Raw genomic sequence first — 16,315 nt, 5'->3', positions numbered from 1 at the left:
TACAAGTAATTGTGAATTACTATGTTAATTTTTATAAGTGACATATTTTATTAATATGTTGATTTTTAATTGTTAAAAATACATTTTATATATAAGATGTCATGTAATGTGTCACATGTGACATATTGACAAAATCACAAATAAAATGGACTCATCAATTTTATGTGTGTGTACCGAAATGGAGGGAGTATTAGGATAAAAATTGTGTTGATTATTTATAAGTGGAAAACATAATTATAAAACCTAGACCTAGCCTTGCATGCATAGCTTTTTCTTGGGAAGAAAAGGAGAGCATGCATTGGGTTTTTCCCTCTCCCCATTTCCGGTTTTCCCATAAGAAAAGAGCAAAAGTTTTTGCTTAATTTTTCACTCTTACACTACACATAAACTAGTGTAACATTCATTCATAAAAAAAATAACTTATAGAAGTTTAGAAAGAGAAATAAAAACTCCAAAATTCATTCTCTCTTGGCCGAAAATTTCAAGAGGACAAAACAATATTTTGGGTCAATTTTTAGTAAGATTAATATTGTTCTAGTTCAAATAATATTTATCTTTTAAGAGGTTATCTTGGGTATTCATCTTTGGGAGGGATTCTAAGCTTTAATCTTTGTCCATCCATATAAGGAAAGCTCAAGAACAAGTAAGAAGGAGATCTTACTTGTGCCCTTTGATCCGAAATTTTATAGTAAGGAAAACGATTTCTTCTCTATTCTTATTCATGTTTGCATGCATAAGATCTAAATTTAATTTTATGACTAAATTAAATGTCACATATATGAATATGTTAAATAATGAGATTAATATTTTCTAACAAGCGGTATCAAGAGCCTTAGGTTGTTTGCATGCAAATCGGTTATTGTTTTTCCGAGTTATACGATTAACAAATAAAACTTATAAATTTGTGCTTATTATGAAATATCACGAAATTTATTTGCATGTTAAAGTTTCTGGTCCTAAAATGTAGTTAGGATATTTTTGTTTATTTATGGATTTTTATTGTTCATTTTATATAATAATGGCATTAAAATGTGATTTTATGATAAAAATGTCATTTTTGGACTAAAAATATATAAACTTCGATTTGTTTAGTGGTTTTTGGATATGTTTTCACATATATTATCTACTGATGGCATGTAAATTTTCATAATAAAATGAGTTGTTATGCTTGAAATATGGATTTTTCAAGTTAAAATCATATTTAAATAGGAAAATAGGTTAATGTGAGTTATATTTGGAATCTGGTCATAGAAATTTAGTATGTTGTCACATGAAATTTTACAAGATGTGTGTAAAATATTTGGCTATAATGATGTTTTATGCATGATTTATGAATTTTTGATGAAAAATCACACAAATAGTGACTTTAATTAGTAACAATTGCTAGAACATACTTCATGACTAAGGAAAAACGTCACATATTGCATTTTATCATATATTTCAGATCTAAAAGTAAAAAGTTAATAAAAATAATTTTTCTCATATTTTTATGGTTATAATTGATAAATCCGATAAACCGCAACATTGTTTTTCTCGATAAATTTTCGAAATTTTTAACCTATGTTTTGAACATTATGAGTGTCATGGTATTTTTTCCAGAATGTTCATGAGTTTAAATTTCAAATTTAGAAATTACTTGAAATTTTTATGATTTAATTTGAAGTTTATGACATTTTTGGTATTTTAAGTCCATTTATGAACAATATTAAGAAATCTAGGTTAATTATTGTCAAATGTTAGTGGAGACTAATTTTGAGTCCTAAGTTGGTTAGGGTAATTAACTTGTACATAAATATGAATTTATGTAATTATTGTGATTATAAAAGGTTAAATCACGTAAATCCGTAAAAACCGATTAATATACGATATTGGCTCCTTAAAGGCGATTTAGCATAAAATTGGGCATGTTCATACATAATATAATGCTGCATTTTATTTATGATTGTCATATTTTAAGTTTATGTAATTTTTGAATTATGTAATTTTACTTAGTATGGCCTTAATTTTTATTGATATTACCCGAAATGTATGGGAATATAGATTCGGTTGTAATTTATTGTGATCTCGTATCACCGTTTTGTAATTTAATCGATTTTTTTTTTTTATTTACAAATGTATAATAGGAAATTATGTAATTCATTTATAATTTTATTTATTACTTTGTAATTTCCCGGAGTTTCCATGAAGACGGTGTTATCTCGAGATGCGTGCCAAGACCGAAGTTCAAGAGACCAATGGAGTTGGTTTCCGAATTTGTAATAGTTTATTAGATTTACTATTTTAGGAAGGCCATACTAGGAATTTATTTATGCTTTGCATTTTATTTATATGTTGCATGCATCGCTAAATCGCCATAACTAAACATGCATTTTAATCGAGTTTATCGACCGTGTCAATTACAATTATCGTAGTTCACCGCTTTAGTTCACTTAAACGTGATAGATAATAAATTGACATGACCTCTCGCTAAAACAAACAATTGAGACTTAGCCTTACCAAAAAGTAGAAACCATGAAAACCTATTTCGTGAGGGAGTGCACTCGGCCACACCAGGGTACAAACCTTGTTACGTAGGGGAAGTGGGTGATAAATGTCTATCCACCGAATTCATGTTGATGAGGGATTTATCAGCCACACCGTGCCCAAGTTAATGTGGGTTTGGATCATGGACACATTTATTCGAAATTTGGATTGAGCTCAACGGAAGTATTCGTGACCGTAGTTGCATGTGTTCTGGGCTAAAGATAAATGTTAATGTAATTTTATCGACCAAGAGTTCTAAAAGTAGAATCGATTAAAGAGTTAATCCACCGAGTTATATTGATAAGGGATTTATCGGCCACACCGTGCCCAAGTTAATATGAATTTTGATCTTGGAATCATTTATAATAGTTGGGTAGAGGTCACTATATAAATGCTCATATCTTGTTAATTTATTTACAAGTATGATATTAAAAAGACAAATGTGAATATTTCCTTTTCCTCCATAGTTGTAGTTCATTACAATGAATCCATTAAACGCTACTACACCGATAACTATTGAGTCTTGCCACAATGTTTTTGACGACGTTTGCTTCAACAATGATTTCGACACAACTAGAGAACTTCATTTTGGGATAGGTACGGATGGAAACCTAAACTTCATCACTTCTTCTAAACCTCCTACTACTACTACAAGATCTCTTGTGAGCCGGTCTCAGGAAGACCGCCTCATAAAATCTATAGGATCTTTGTCTTTCGAAGAGGAAGATGCCAAAACTAGTGGGAGCTCAAGCAATCAAGTTCTTGCTTCTAAGGGAAAAAGGTTCAAGAAGAAGGGAAAGAAAGGGAAAAACTTCAAGCAAGTTGAAGATGAGTGCCATTATTGCTATGGCACGGGACATTGGCTTAGGAATTGTCCCGTATATTTGCGAAATATAAGGGAAGGAATCATCGTTCCAAAAGGTAAAATTCCTAAGGAAATTTATGTTATTGATGTAAATTATACTTCCACTACGACATGGGTACTGGATACCGGTTGTGGTTCTCACCTTTGTAATCATTTACAGGGGTTAAGAGACGTGAAGAGGCTTATCAAAGGAGATGTGGATCTACGCCTTGTTAATGGAGCTCGAGTAGCGGCCGAATCCAAGGGAACTTATGTATTAGCTTTGCCTAATGGATTTGAGTTGTATTTACATAATTGTTTTTATGTGCCTACACTTTCTAAAAACATTATTTCTATCGCTATGTTAGACATGGACGGTTTTTGTTTGGTCATTAAGAACAATCGTTGTACTATTTCAAGGAACGACTTGGTTATAGGCCAATCTCCTTCCATTAATGGCATTTACATTTTAGAAACCTCGAATCCGACTAATGACATCTACAACATTCAATCAAAGAAACTCAAATCAAGTGATCCAAATGAATCGTTCATTTGGCATTGTCGATTAGGTCACATAAACGAGAATCGCATCAAAAGATTAATTTCGACTAATGTGATTACACCATTTGATTATTAATCATATGGAACATGCGAATATTGCCTTCTTGGCAAAATGACTCGAAACCGTTTTAGTGGTAAAGGGACATGAGCAAGTGAACTATTAGGACTCATACATACCGATGTATGTGGACCAATGAGTATCACCGCTCGAGGAAATTATGACTACTTCATAACCTTCACCGATTGCTTGAGTAGATATGGGTATATCTATTTAATGAAGCATAAAAGTGAAGCCTTTGAGAAATTCAAGGAATTTCAAAACGAAGTAGAGAACCAATTGAACAAAAGGATAAAGGCACTACGATCCGATCGTGGTGGAGAATATCTTAGCCTTGAATTCGATTCACACTTGAAAGGTTGTGGCATAATATCACAAATATCTCCACCCGGAACACCACAACTCAATGGTGTTGTCGAAAGGAGAAATCGAACCCTACTTTATATGGTTCGATCAATGATGAGTCAAACCGAGCTACCAAACTCGTTTTGGGGATTTGCGATTCAAACCGCAATTAGATCTTTGAATAATAGTCCCACGAAGACAACCGAAAAGACTCCATATGAGATGTGGAAGCGAAGAGTTCCTAATATATCCTACATGAAAATTTGGGGATGTGATGCTTACGTCAAGGAAAAGTCCGACAACAAGCTTGCCCCAAGATCCGAAAAATGCATCTTTGTAGGTTACCCCTTGACCTCTCGAGGATACTACTTCTACAAACCTAAAAAAAACAAAGTGTTTGTGTCTTGCGAGGCTGTCTTCTTAGAAATACAATTTATTTCTAAGTGACAGAGTGGGAGAAATTTTGAACTTGATGAAGTTTAAGAGCCACAAACCGATGTAGAGACGCAAGAAGATGTTCCTTCGTCATCTAACGCGGTTGTCTCTCCTCCACTTAGAAGAACGGGCCGTGTTATTCGCCATCCCGATCGATATGTGGGACTTATCGAAGAAGATGGAACACTCGATTTGTTGCTTTTAGAAAGTGACGAGCCCGCCACCTACAAGGCTGCAATCTCTAGTCCAAATTCCTCCTTATGGCTTGAAGCCATGAAGTCCGAGATGGATTCTATGCATGAAAACCAACTTTGGAACTTGGTGGATTTGCATAAAGGGGCAAGACCTCTTCAATGCAAATGGATTTTCAAAGTCAAGAATGGCATAGAAGGACATGATGATGTCTACAAAGCTAGGCTAGTGGCAAAAGGATTTACCCAAGTCCAAGGTCTCCATTATGATTAAACCTTCGCCCCCGTAGCCATGCTTAGATCGATACGGATTTTGTTAGCGATTGCCGCATTTCATGATTATGAAATATGGCAAATGGATGTCAAAACCGCTTTTCTAAATGGGCATTTAGAAGAGGAGGTGTACATAATACAACCCGAAGGTTTTGTTGATTCTAAAAATCCTAACAAAGTGTGCAAGCTTAAGAGATCCATTTATGGTCTTAAGCAAGCATCTAGAAGTTGGAATCATCGATTCGATCATGTGATAAAAGAGAATGGTTTTACTCGAAGTGTTGAGGAACCATGTTTATACATGAAATTTAGTGGGAGCAATGTTGTGTTCCTAATCTTGTATGTCGATGACATACTACTTATTGGAAATGACATTCCAATGTTGTCTTCTGTTAAGAAGTGGTTAGGTAACCATTTCCAAATGAAGGATTTAGGAGAGGCACAACGCATATTAGGTATCCGGATCTATAGAGATAGATCCAAGAGGATATTGGCACTAAGTCAAGAGTCTTATGTTGATAAGATTCTTCGACGTTTCAGCATGGACAAATCAAAAAGGGATTGGTACCTATGGTAACTGGGACGATATTGAGCAAGTCTCAATCGCCCTCCGAACACCATGATGTTGAACGCATGATGTTGATACCTTATGCTTCCGCTGTTGGATCAATCATGTACGCCATGATATGTACACGTCCTGATGTCTCGTATGCCTTGAGCATGACGAGTAGATATCAAGGAAATCCAGGTGAGAGTCACTGGATAGCCGTCAAGAACATCCTTAAGTACTTGAGAAGAACTAAGGATTCTATCTTAGTGTTTGGAGGAGACACCGAGCTCCGTGTTAATGGTTACACGGACTCAAGTTTCCAAACGGAAAGAGATGACATGAAATCACAAGCTGGTTTCGTTTTCATGCTCAATGGTGGTGCCGTTAGCTGGAGAAGCTTGAAGGAAGTCAGGATCATGCGGATTCAACAACGGAGGTCGAGTACATTGCGGATCGAAAGCGCCAAGGAAGCTGTGTGGATCAGGCAATTCACGGAAGGTCTAAGAGTAGTACCTACCGCCAATGATCCCATCACTCTCTATTGTGATAATAGTGGGACAATCTTCCAAGCTAAAGAGCCAAAGTCTAGTAATTGATCTAGACATGTACTTAGAAAATATCATGTAATTAGAGATTTCATTGAAAGAAAGGAAATTGCGATATGTAAGGTTAGGACGGATGATAACATAGCTGATCCGCTCACCAAGCCTTTATCGCAGGCTAAGCATGATGGACATGTTGCGTCCATGGGACTTAAACGTGTACCAAGTTTGTGTTAGATTTTGAAATGAAATAAAAGTGTTGTTTTTTGTTCATGTTGATAATCACATTTGTCTTTTATCTTTTATTTATACATAGTTACGTCCAAACGGGTTGTAGTGACAATTGAACTCCGTTAAAGTGAACACGGATTAATATTGTATTCGCCCATAGTCACTTGTATGAGGTGACGTCTCGAAGTGACTAGAGTGTGATGCGATTGATGGCAAGTTCAAGTGCCATGGAGTCATATGAGAATGACTAGTCGATCACATAGGCAGACTGTAAGGAACACTTTGTCGGGACTTATGACCGCTTATAGAGTTCTGGCAAATTTATACAGCCTGGTCGTGGCGAGAGCTACTATAGTATTCTAATGAGTCGATTCTTTTGACTAAAGACTGTTCGCCTAAGGTGGCACAGTTTCAGATTAACTTTGATTTATGTTACTACGACCTTCGTAAATGGGGTCAAATGGGCATATTTTGGATTATGATGATTGTGGCTAGTCGAAGGGAATAAGTGCGATAGAAATTATCCACCCCTTTGTCAGGGTTATAACAATATCTCAGGGCCACTCGAGGAGTAATGAACTGAAAATGCGTGGCCACGCTCGGAAGGTATCTATGGTAGATAATTCCGGTCAATCAGTTATTCTCCAGATCGAGGAAACCACTCTCGATATGATCACTTGCAAGTACGACTTGAAAGACACCTTGCATTGAGTGGGAGATAGTAATAGGACAAGAAAATTGGTGACGCACACTTGTCGAGGACAAGTGGGAGATTGTTGGAATATGTGTCCTCCGACAATAATGCGATCACAACTGTCGATCATGATGATCACATGTTTAAATCTCATTTTTAGAATACATGTGGGAAGTAATATTTTACAGTCAACTGGTCCACACATATCGGTAATGATTGGCTGACTAGAGTTTGACATTACTGTCGTGCGACGGTGGTGATCAGTTGATCCCCTTAGGTCATACCTAAAGGGTAACACTCTTAATTGAATATTTAATTGATCGTATGACGATACGAGTTAATTAAATTACTTAAAAATTGACGGACGATTTTGGAAGTAATATTTACATGTCTCATTGTAATTTGATTAAATAAGATACTGTCTAAGTAATCGAATTATTTTATTACTTAGATGAAATTATTGTTTATGGAAACAATTGAAACGGAATGAATAAATTATTATAAATACAGAATGTTGTAGTTTATAATTCGGAAACACTTTTGGTACAAGTAATTGTGAATTACTATGTTAATTTTTATAAGTGACATATTTTATTAATATGTTGATTTTTAATTGTTAAAAATACATTTTATATATAAGATGTCATGTAATGTGTCACATGTGACATATTGACAAAATCACAAATAAAATGGACTCATCCATTTTATGTGTGTGTACCGAAATGGAGGGAGTATTAGGATAAAAATTGTGTTGATTATTTATAAGTGGAAAACATAATTATAAAACCTAGACCTAGCCTTACATGCATAGCTTTTTCTTGGGAAGAAAAGGAGAGCATGCATTGGGTTTTTCCCTCTCCCCATTTCCGGTTTTCCCATAAGAAAAGAGCAAAAGTTTTTGCTTAATTTTTCACTCTTACACTACACACAAACTAGTGTAACATTCATTCATAAAAAAAATAACTTATAGAAGTTTAGAAAGAGAAATAAAAACTCCAAAATTCATTCTCTCTTGGCCGAAAATTTCAAGAGGACAAAACAATATTTTGGGTCAATTTTTAGTAAGATTAATATTGTTCTAGTTCAAATAATATTTATCTTTTAAGAGGTTATCTTGGGTATTCATCTTTGCGAGGGATTCTAAGCTTGAATTTTTGTTCATCCATATAAGGAAAGCTCAAGAACAAGTAAGAAGGAGATCTTACTTGTGCCCTTTGATCCGAAATTTTATAGTAAGGAAAACGATTTCTTCTCTATTCTTATTCATGTTTGCATGCATAAGATCTAAATTTAATTTTATGACTAAATTAAATGTCACATATATGAATATGTTAAATAATGAGATTAATATTTTCTAACAATAAGACCGTCCGAATCTCAACTGACTGAAAAATAAAGTACAGGTGCCCTTCATTTGGCACACAACTCACTAATCACATACACTATCTCCTCAAAAATACTGAACAAGAACAGAGGAGTTAGACGGTCACAAACTTCCCTTTTTTAATACCGTCTAAATGGATCAACTGATACAAATCAAAAATTACTTTCAACTTTTTTTTCCTTTTTCTATTTTACGTGAATCATTCATTTTTCATTTTTTTTTCTTTTTCTTTTTTTCTTTCTATTCACGTTTTTCCTTTCTTTTTTTTTCAATTCTTTTTTTTTTCTTTCTTTTCTCCTTCCTCTATTTACACCAACTCCAATCAAAATGATACGGGCCAAACTGCATACGGAAAATCATACCACAAAAGACATACTAAACTAGCTTGACTAGGCAGGCTCAGTTTGGGATGTAGCTGATGGGTCAAAAAGGCAAGTTTTGGCTTAAGTGGAGCTAAATGGGTGAAAAATATAAGAAAAGGGGAAAATTTGCAAGCACCTCCCTGCATGTGACACCAACCACAAACCCAAATGTGTGCATTTGACAAGAAATCGAATGTCATAAAAGTGCAAAAATGATGAACATGCTATGCAAGGAGTACTACTCTCAATTCCTAATGAACTGGTCATGAATGTCACCAGTTGTGGGCTCTAAATCCTAGAAATTGTATAGTAGGTTGCCAATTTATCAGGTCAAGTCTAAACAATCAGCTACAGTTGAACAAAAACTCGTACACTATGCGTATGACAAAGCTAATAACTGTAAATAAAAGTGCAAGGCTCAAGTAAAATGACAAGTTAAAGTGCAATATCATCACGGAAATCAACCGTTCCGACTCAACCTATATGCTAAAATAAACGTGAATATTTTATTGATTTTTTGAAATTTTCTAATTTTTTTTTAAAGTAAATAAATGATGCAAGCTGAAAATATAAATGTGAATGCAAAACAAATGCAGATGCAGACTCAAATGGATGCAATACCCTCCCCAAACCAAAACGGACAACGCCCTCGTTGTCCTCCAGCATACACCAGCAGATATATACAGGGGAACGGGGATATACAACCAATAAAGAATGAAAAACAATAAAATAAAAAGGAGACAAAAGAAATAAAAGAGTGAGAATAGATATACAAAACACGAACTTCCCCAAACCAGCCTGAAAACTGGGGAAGTGAGTAGACCAGCAGCTACTCGTCAGCCTCCTCCGTCACATCCTCCACCGTCACAGTGTAGTCCGGGTCCACCTCCTACTCTCTCCTCCTCCTCTGCTCAGCTCGAGCTCTCTCCGCCGCCGCCGCCGGGTCCTCGTCCTCCTCCTCACTAGTAGTCTCCGGGTACCCCTCAGCTGGGTACCGGTAAAAGGAAGGGTGTGGCCAACCCTCTGGAATCGGACGGTGTCGCCTCATGTGATACTCGTATAGAGGGAACAAAGTCAAAGCTAAGTCCCGCTCCATACGAGCATGTCTCTCTGCAATCTCGATCAACAAACTGTCACGACGCCCTTGGTCCATGACCGAGGACGCCTCAAAGGGTGGAGGAGGTACAAAATTAGCCGGTAGGACCGGCTGTGTCTGTGTCTGGTCAGCAGGCGCGGGAGTAGGAGTAGGAGTAGGGATCGGGGTAGGTGTGGCCGTGGAAGTCTGGCCACCAGTGGAAGGTGAGGATCCCTCTCCGGTCTCAAGTCTACGCCGCTTCTTAGCGGCGGGTAAGGTAGTAGGTGGTCAGATCGGTAGGTGGTACTCGGGTAGAGGTGGTGGTCGAGCGCCCCGTGCAACAGTAGGCAAAGGGGCTAGACGAGGGAGAGTGGTGCAAGGTAGGTCGACGAACAAGGAACCGTCTATTTTCCAGGTCCGGTAATCAGAAGTCAGCCAGGTCTGAGAGTGCATAGACGCTAGGCTCATGTACCTATCTCCCTCAATGTACGGTAGGTCACGAGGCAAGTCACGGAGGAGAGAGCGGGCAAGAATGGTGGCTATGCCATCGCAGACGATAGTGCCCCTGATCTTCTCTCCCTGAGCCTGGAAGTACTGGGCGGTCAAGTATGCGATGTTGAGGGTAAAGGGACCCTCGCAGTCGATGTTCAGGTAATCGCCCAAAATGGAGAGCTCGTTGTTGTTGATGTTGTTTTACTCCTTTCGGCCAAAAAAGTACTCCCCATCAGTCTAAGGAAGTAACGGGCAGGGGGGAGGTGGACCTGAGCGAGCTTTCGCTCGGGAAAGGTGGTCTGGGCCAAGGTCCGCCAAAGCTGAAGAAGGACTTTCCTAGGGGCAACAGTGGCGCCCATAAAGGAAAGTCCAAGTCGAGTACCAAACTCCTCCAATGTCATCGAAAAAGTCCGGTTGAACAACCGGAAAGACACAGAAAGACTAGTGGGGGCAGCATCGTGTGCCCCGGAAGAGAAGGTGAAGGAGCTGAAGAACTCGAGACTCAGCTCCCGAAAGGTATGGCCACTCATAGTGATGAGTCCGGCCATCCCCGTGCCCCGTAAAAGCTCACAAAATGGCTCATAGAAACTGAGCCTCTCAAGTGACGTACGGCAAAGAAAACACGTAGGGAGAAACTCGCAGTCAACTAAGTTATAAGATCTAGTACGATGTACACCATTAACAAAAATTACCTGCGGGTACTCAGGGTGGGAGTCAAGAGTGTCATCCACTCGAATCGTAACCGTGCCACCAGAGACGCTAGGAGTAGGTGTAGCACGACCACGATCGCGAGGCCGCCCTTTAGAACCTGAAGTAGAAGACTGTCCACTGACAGTACGAGGTACTAGGGCCGCTCTGAAAGCAGTTCCGGCTGCAGGTGAAAGTGAAGCTGCAGCAGTGGACGCAGCAGAGACCGCCACTGAGGAAGAAAGGCTAGCAGCAGTGCTAGCAGCAGTGGTTGTAACTGAGGTAGAGGCTGAAACAGAGCTAGCAGCAGTAAAGACAGTACCGGCAGCAGAAACAAGAAAAATAGAGGTATTGGCAGGTGCGGAGACGGTAGTAGAAGCAGGGACTACCGTCTCAGACAAAGACAAGGACGGGCTGGCAGCGGAGCTCGTAGAAGGCATAGAACTAGAATCCATCCTAGTAAAAAAGGGCAGGGGAAAACGATAGGAAATCAGCAATGAAACAGCAGAGAATTACCCCTAAACAGTCGAAGTTTTCGACTGGCAGCCCTATATTTCCCATATTTTTCCTCAAAATTTCGAACTTAGCAGAGACACAACGATAAGGTGAAGGGTAACAGACAACAATAGCATCAAAACAGCATGAAAAACCCAATGACAGTCGGAAATTTCGACTAAAATGAACCCTAATCACAAAATTTCTCAAAAAGTCGAATTAAACATGTGAACTTCAATGAGGTAAGGGAATTAATCATCAAGTTAAGAAAATTAAACATTGAATCAGAAGAATGGTCAAAAAAATTCGACCCAAAATGAATATCCGAACCCTAATTCCTAATTCACTTCATAAAAAGCAAAATTAATGAAATTAAAATGCAAAGAAGTATTGGAATTACTTACTTGATGATGAGGAACCTACAAATTGAGCAATTAATCGACAAAGCAAGCAAGAATGGCAATTTTTGATCGAAAAATCGCAAACCCTAATTCCTCTAATTGACCGTGTAAAACAGCAAGTATCAAGGGGAAAGCAGAGGGCAATGGACGATTAAATAGCAATGAATAAAATGTAGGTGGTGGATTTGGTATAAGGGCAATAAAAATGGAGATATTGGGGATTTTTGGTCGCAAATAAGGTGAAGGGAGGACGAAATAATGAAACAGGAAAGGAAGTAATAAGAAAAAGAAGGAAGTTAAAGAGACTCCTTGCGTGTCCTTTGCAAAATCACTCGATCGAGTGATTTAAAACCACTCGATCGAGAGTTCCTGTATATATTTCACTCGATCGAGTAAAAATTTATTCGATCGAGTACTCCCCTTTTCAGCTTTTGTCGATCGAGCAATAAGAAACCATTCGATCGATCATCTTTCACTCGATCGAGTACAAAAAGTACTCGATCGAATTCTTTTCCTCGTGTAAGCCTTTGAATTTGCGTATAATTCCCCAAACCTGCATAAAAACACTCGCAAAAATATCCCAAAATACCAAATATGAATAGTAACAGTCTATAGTCTTCTAAACTACGCTGAAAAATGTCTAAATCCTAATTGTCCTAATTAAATGCAATAAACAAATCCGACGGAAATTAAAAATTGTTTATACAATTTGTTACACGGGGCATTCCCCGCTCACTTCTCGAAGCAATTCAGCAGCCCCTCGGAGGGCTCCTGACTGGAGGACGTAACCTCAGCAACATTAACCGTCCTCTTCATTCTCCACGATCTTGTACTTGAATCATTAGGAGGAGAATAGTTGATGTCCACATACGCGCAAACTTTCCTCGTCCCTACTCCTTTTTTACCAGCTTTAACGTCATCACTCCCACTTTGACTGACATTAATTGCACAATAACCATTGACAGCTCCTTCAATATTTTCATCTGTACCTGCAGCAAAGAAAACAGACGAACTTTCCTCCTTCTTGCTCTCAATTTGAGGCGGAGGGGTCACGATAGCTGCACAATGTTCCAAATTTTCGTTTGGAGCGTCAATAGGAGGGTCAGTAGAAGAGAGGGCATTGCAAGGCTGAGCTTGCATGGGATCCCTTCGGGACTTAGACTGATGGAATATCAATTCCTCGTCCCCAACCTGAAAGGTCAATGTCTTGCCCCCGACGTCTATCACTGCACTGGCAGTGAATAATAATGGTCTCCCTAAAATGATAGGGGTATGTGTGTCCCCGGGGAGGTCAAGTACAATGAAGTCAACGGGAATAAAGAATCTCCCGATCTTAACAGGTATGTCTTCTATGACACCTAACGGCCGTGATATACTATGGTCGGCCATCTGAACAGTCATATTTGTGCAATTAAACTTGGTCAAACCAAGTCTCTTAGCAAGAGACAGCGGTAAGACACTCACGCTAGCGCCAAGATCACATAACGCGTTATCAATTAAGTGAGTACCAATGTGACACGGAATCGAGAAACTACCCGGGTCTGACTGTTTGGGAGGTAACTTATTCTGAACTAGGGCCGTCCCTACCTCGGTCAAAGCTACCGTCTCATGATCGTTAATGTGCCTCTTACGTGATAAAATTTCTTTCATAAATTTAAGGTAAAAGGGTACCTGTGTCATCAGTTCGGCGAACGGAACGGTAACTTGCAAGATTTTCAGGAGTTCGGCAAATTTACCGAACTGTTGATTAGCCTTTGTATTCTGTAGCCGCCTCGGGAAGGGTACCGTGATAGGTATCTCGAGCCCCTTGTTCCTCTCTTCCAACGTATTCGATCGAGACTTCTTTCCTCTCGAACGGGGTCTTTTAGGCGATATTTCACTCGATCGAGCACTAGCAGGCTCTCGATCAAGGTCTTCTTTAACAACATCACTCGATCGAACTGTTTGTTTTACTCGATCGAGCTGTTATTTTTCCTGGTCACTCGATCGAGTAGAAATTCCACTCGCTCGAGTCTTTTCTTCAGCATTTTCACTCGATCGACCACCTGAAATCAGTCGATCGAGTATCTTCTTTGTCGTCAGCTCTTTTTCATCAACAGTGCACAGTTCATCAGCAGTAATTACTTCCTTCGGGTCTGATTTCGACAATTCCGGTCCCTCATATGAACAACCGCTTCTCAGATTTATTAAATTCACCGTCTCGTGTGGGTTCTTATCAGCTTGTGATGGTAAATGACCCTGCTTCCTCGTGGATTGGTTCGCGGCTAACTGGGCAACTTGAGTTTCAAGTGATTTGATGGATACAACTTTCTGTTGGTCACTTAATTGCCATTGCTTTGTCAAAGACTGCAACATCGTCTTCAACTCAGATAACTCGCTCACCCCACCTGAGGATGATGCACCGTGATTAGGTGTAGGAAAGGAAGGAGGCTTCTGAAAACCTTGTTGAGCCTTAAGAGGAGGGATATATGGCTGCTGCTGCTGCGGAGGAGGGGTAGGATTGAGCACATTTTGACTTGTCCACCTCAAATTGGGATGGACTGCCCCTTGGTTATTATAATAGGAACCCCCTCCTTGCCTGTATTGTTGAAAAGCAAGGACCTGTTCCTTCTCTGTAAGACAGCCAACAGCAGTATGATCGTTGTTGCTCCCACACCTCTCACATGAGACGGTCTCCCCTCTAGTAAGCAAATGGACCGTCTGAGGCTCCCCAGCAGAATGTAGCTCCAATTTATCAAAGTGAGCATTCATGGCTTCCAGCTAAGCCACGACTGCCTTATCAACCGCGTGAACTATTCGAATACCGTCCCTCGGGTTCCCATACTCAGCACAATGGGTCGCCATATCCTCAATAATCGCCCATCCCTTATCATCATCAGTATTCTTTTGAAATCTTCCGTTGGACGAGGCATCAATTATGGCTCTGTGGTCATCGTACAACCCATTGTAGAACTGATTGGACAGAAACCATGGATTAAAACCATGGTGAGGAAGAGACCTCACCAACATCTTGAACCGGCACCAAGCTTCATAGAAAGTTTCATCAGGTGCCTGCTTGAAACTAGTGATCTTTGCCCTCAGCTGATTAGTGCGCTGCGGAGGGAAATATCTCTTATAAAAAGCAAGAGCAAGGGTCTCCCAGTTTGTGATCCCCGCGGCCATACGGTCCAAGTCAGTCAGCCACTCCCTGGCTGAGTCAGTCAAAGAAAAAGGAAACAACACCTCCTTAATCTTGTCTTGAGTTACCCCCTTTGTGGCGGGGATAGTAGAACATTAGTCCGTAAAGACCTCCATATGCTTTCTTGGGTCTTCACCTGCCACACCTCTAAAGAAATTTCTCTCTACCAGATTGATATAGGACAGACGGATGTCAAAAGTATTCCCATCCTCAGTCTGGAGATTGAAACCTTTGGGAATTGATGATGCTTTAGGCTCCGAATGACTTGCAATATTTGGCATCTTTACTGGTTGGCTTACAGAACTGAGATTATCTTCTCCTAAAGATTGATCTTCTGTAAATAGGAAATGCTGAACTTCGGGTTCGAAAGTACTCAAGTCTTCCTTTCGTGATTCTCTTTGCAGACGGAGTCTATGCCTGAACAGTCTCTCTGGCCCAGAATCAGCTGAAACTAACTCCAACCTGTTTGACCTGGGCATACACAACACTGGAAGAAAATAAATAAGAACTGTCTCAAGGAATAAGAATTCCCTGAGACGGATAAAATAAATGAAATAAAAACAGATAGGGCAATTGCCTCTCCGGCAACGGCGCCAAAATTTGACAGGGCAGTCGTATACCTATCAAAAATAACTAACTAAACTAACTATATAGCTAGGAAATTTTGGTCGATCTCCTCAGGGAGGCAAGATATCTATAAAGAGTCCGTCTATTTGGTCACAAAATGGGGGGTTTATAATTGATTTTCTAAACTAATTAAGGCTTTAATGGAAGAGAAATAAAGAAGAACAATAAAGGCAGAAAATAAGAATAAGGTGATCAATAAAGAAAGGACATGTCATGATTTCGGTTCATTACGGTAGTCCAGTGACTCAATTGCAAATAACTTAGATAAAATACTGTGAGACGGATATGGAAAGGTCCTTCCGGTCCACTTTCTATCCTAGATTTCCACTAACTTAACTTTCGTCCTCGTCAGGGTAGTCTACTGTTC

At 39.2% G+C, this 16,315-nt stretch overlaps 1 non-coding gene across 1 annotated transcript; it reads left to right on the top strand.

Moving 5' to 3' along the window:
* The first annotated feature begins 15,120 nt into the window (after nucleotides 1-15,120).
* On the top strand, nucleotides 15,121-15,226 carry LOC141603722 (small nucleolar RNA R71). The gene has a single exon (XR_012525580.1). It is a non-coding gene; the product is annotated as a small nucleolar RNA R71 (small nucleolar RNA).
* The last annotated feature ends 1,089 nt before the right edge of the window (nucleotides 15,227-16,315 follow it).

This window comes from Silene latifolia, chromosome 9 (assembly GCF_048544455.1).
Source record: "Silene latifolia isolate original U9 population chromosome 9, ASM4854445v1, whole genome shotgun sequence".
Taxonomy (NCBI): Eukaryota; Viridiplantae; Streptophyta; class Magnoliopsida; order Caryophyllales; family Caryophyllaceae; genus Silene; species Silene latifolia.
This window is presented reverse-complemented; position numbering and strand designations above follow the sequence as displayed.